This window comes from Octodon degus, unplaced genomic scaffold (genome assembly GCF_000260255.1).
Source record: "Octodon degus isolate 3935 unplaced genomic scaffold, OctDeg1.0 scaffold00025, whole genome shotgun sequence".
Taxonomy (NCBI): Eukaryota; Metazoa; Chordata; class Mammalia; order Rodentia; family Octodontidae; genus Octodon; species Octodon degus.
Genome location: NW_004524601.1, coordinates 9,275,896 through 9,279,629, shown reverse-complemented (window position 1 = coordinate 9,279,629; position 3,734 = coordinate 9,275,896). Strand labels below are relative to the sequence as shown.

The 3,734-nt window shown below is 43.4% G+C and overlaps 1 long non-coding RNA gene across 2 annotated transcripts in view; it reads right to left on the bottom strand.

Moving 5' to 3' along the window:
• Window positions 1–364: 364 nt before the first annotated feature.
• The window catches only part of LOC111816030, a 7,451-nt gene continuing 4,081 nt past the window's right edge, over window positions 365–3,734 (bottom strand). For both annotated transcript variants that reach the window (XR_002820574.1, XR_002820573.1), the window contains exons 2-3: window positions 2,219–2,347; window positions 365–504 (exon numbers count right to left, since the gene is read on the bottom strand). This is a non-coding gene — a long non-coding RNA (uncharacterized LOC111816030). The remainder of the gene's footprint in view (window positions 505–2,218; window positions 2,348–3,734) is intronic.

The following is a 3,734-nucleotide window of genomic DNA, read 5'->3' as shown; positions in this document are numbered from 1 at the left end:
AACGTGGGTCAACAACGCCTCCACTTCTGAGTGAGAACAACGGTAACTGTTAGAGAAAAGGAAGGGCTGGAAAAGAGCAATGAACCACTGTCTTGTAGATCCTCATTCTTGTATTGTTTGAACTTGATTCAAGCAAGCAAACAAGGCTCATGAGCAACACACACCCTCCCATACATAGTTCAGGTGCAAAGTTTCATGAAAAACGAACACTGGATCATACAACAAGACGGTGCCCAAAACAGTGAGATCATTAAAATTTCTTGTCCTTAAGCCTGGTTTGAAAATAATACATCTTTCCTTTTCATGTAATTCAAGATTCATATATCTAAATACTGTGAACAAGTAGAAGGCGTTCTCACCTGAAGGACTTTCCTAATTCTTTTCAGATTGTGTATTAAGAGCAGGTTTTTCTCCTTGGAAACACGACCCAACTGTTCATCCAGTTGTATCAACAAGTTTTGAAGAAGAATGGTTGCCATGGTTTCGTTGTTAGAAGCTGCCTCCCTGGAAATCAAAGTATTACTACATGTCAGGAAACAACTTAGAGAAATAACTACTTCTGCACTGGATGAATTTTAAGGTGATGTGTGTGCTCCATGGTGCTCATCATCTAGAGGTTTGCTAAAATTAAACTATCTACAACAAGACGGTCACCACCTCAGCCATTAGGGAGCTGTAAGTCAAAACTACAGTGAGATACCACTTCGCATTCACACGGATGTCATTATCAAGCAGCAATGATGGCAAAATGGAGATTAAAACAAGTCTTCCCAAGGACACTGAAAAAGTGAAACCCTCCCATATGGAGGACAGGAATGTAAAACGCTGCAGCCACTGTGGAAAACTGTGTGAGAGTTGCTCAAAAGATTAAATGTGAAATTAGCACATGATCCAACGGTTCTCTATTTGGGTCTATACTCAAAATAATTGAAATCGGAGACCCGGACAGATATTTATATGCCAATGTTCGCAGCAACTTCACTGGTGACAACTGAAGGCGCACAGAAACAACCCAAATATCCAGTGACTGAGGAGCTGATCCAACAAAGGTTGGTGCGTACATACGAACAGAGTAGTCAGCCTTGAAAATAAAGAAAATTCGGTATGTGAATGAAGCTTGAAAACAGCACACTAAGTGAAATACGTTAGCCACAAAAGGACAGATAGTGTGAGATTCCACTTCCATAAAATATACAGAGTGTCACATTTACAGACAGAAAATAGAATCCTGATGGCTAGAGGCTGGGACTGGAGGGATGGTCTTATTGTTTGATGAGCCCAGTTTCACTGGAAGAGGAAGATAAGAAGGTTCTGCAGGTGGATGGAGATGACAGCTACCTCACTTTGTCAATATACTTAATGTCACTGAGCGGTATACTTAAAATGGCTGAAATACAGAGCTGGGCATGGTGGTGCATGCTTGCAATCCCAGCACTCGGGAGGCTGAGGCAGGAGGATCACCATGAGTTAGAGACCAGCCTGGGATCCACAAGTGAGCTCAAGGCCAGCCTGAAGTACATAGTGAGACCCTGCCTTGTGGGGGACCCAAACTCATTAAAATGGTAAATTTTGTATTATGTATACTTTGTCATAATCTTAAAAAGATGACAAAATATTAAATGGTAGAGTATGAGTAGAGCTTGGAAGAATGGCTATGAATCAGACAGATTCATACAAGGGAAGGATTTATGAGTCACAGAGAAAGCTCCACAGGGTCTTCATAGACTCAGTCAGTGTAGAGCAGGTCATTTATCTTCAAGTTGCTCCAGAGAGGGTAGAGGAACCAGGGGCAGGGAGAAGCTGGCTGTGAATTCAAATTCAAGCAGCCAGCTGGGGCAGAACTTGAGATGTCTGGGTGAGGGGAAGGTCCCCAAGAAGGGAGAACAGGGGCTCCTAAGGGTGGTGTTTGTTTATGTTGAGCCTGGGATAGGGAATTAATATAATGAATAGATTCTTTTCTTGGTTTTTCAAATCTTAAAAAACTGGGGAGTTGGCCTACAGAGTAAGCATTAAAACCTCTACATGTTCAAGTTGTGTGGGTAAAACTAGAAAGGACAATGGTGCTCATTTTCTGAGAAGGGTTTCCAAACTCCTGGAAAAATTCTGTACTTTAGAAGACTGCAGCTATTGTCCAAAGGCAGAGTGCAGAATAGACGCACACGGACAGACCACGAGGCACATGCACGTCAGCTCCTAGGGAAAGCGTGCTGGAGCCTACCAGTCTTGGCTTTCAATCCACTGGGCCAGCAGGTGTCGTATTTCCATCGGAAAGTTGTCATCGTAGAATTGATCTACTTGTTCCAAAAACTTGATTTCTAACTGTTGGACTTGATTCCACTGAGCCATTCTGTAACAGAAAGTGGGAGGGGCAAAGAATTTAAAATCTTGTTGACCAGTGGGTGCAGTCCATGGTCACTTCTTTCCTTGGGTATCAGTCAGGCATAGACATGTGAGACACTGAAATTATGGACATAAAAGGTGAGTAGTGAGAGACAGGTTTCTCCACTTTCATTTATTTATTTTTACTTGGACGAAAGAACAATGCTAAGACAAAGACAGGGCAATTCCTGTAGTTCACACGTAAGTTATTCCTAATGAGGCAAACAGTCCCCTTCCTCTGTCCCCTAACCACATCCTTTCTTGCTCTAGCATGACCTCTTGTTCTTCCTCCTCCAGGAAGTGTTCATGGCCCTCCCCAGGGTGCCCCTGGTCCTGCCCCAGCTGTCTACCTGCCTTCAACCCTCTCTCAGCCAGCTCCCTCCCTGGCCGGCTTCCTCTGTCAGCCACTGAGCAGCCTGAAGGCCCGCGACATAGCGACATAGCGTGAGAACAGACGCCGCCTCCCAAGACCTTGCAAGAGTTTTTTTTTCTGAGGAACAACCCTATGTAGCTTCTCTCACATGAAACTGCCTAAACCTTTTTCTTTACTTCAGATTTGCCTGGTTTCTTGAAAAGCTTTGTATTCCTGACCTTCAGGCTAATTCTGTCATTGCTTTCTGATACATTTCGTCACTCTATTCTCACAGATTCTAGTTCTGTCAGCTCAGAACACTGCTAAACTTGTGAGTATTTTTATTTCTCTCTGTGGAGATCCACCGTGGCTGGGCAAAACTTTTGAAGTCTACCTTTAATTTGTCTCTGATGTGTATCTGACAGTGGTTAAACCCTCAAGTTACTGAAGGAAGAAGAAACCACACTTGATGCATGTTTGGCAGAGCGCTGTAGGAGAGAAGCAGGAGCTTCTCCCCCGTCACCCCGCTCCGGCTGTGCATGTACCTCGTCAGCTGGGAAAGCGAATGACACCAACAACACCGTGACTCCTCGATAGTACAGTGTTTTGCTTTCCTTCAACTCTGATTTCTTAGCATCTCCTCAAGAACACTGGGCCCAAGCACAGCTCTTTTGCTTGATTAATCAATCACTAGAGGAATTCAATGTATCTCAAAGGCAAGTAAAAGTATCTTTTCACTTCTGGTGCATAGTAGTCACAAATTTCACATACACGTTCTCCAGGTTGCCAAGGCAGCCACTTCTGAGCACCTTTTCCCCAAGTAAACGATTAAAAAATGTATAGAAAGGAACTTGTTGCCAAAGTTGTGCTAAATGGAAAGCAACGGGGGAGGGGGATTGTGTTTCAGTTACATATCACTTTATTTGTATGAAAACTTTTGGACGTTGCATTTCTAGGCATATTTTAAGTGTTAAATAAATACCTGTTAGGAGACGACCCAGGC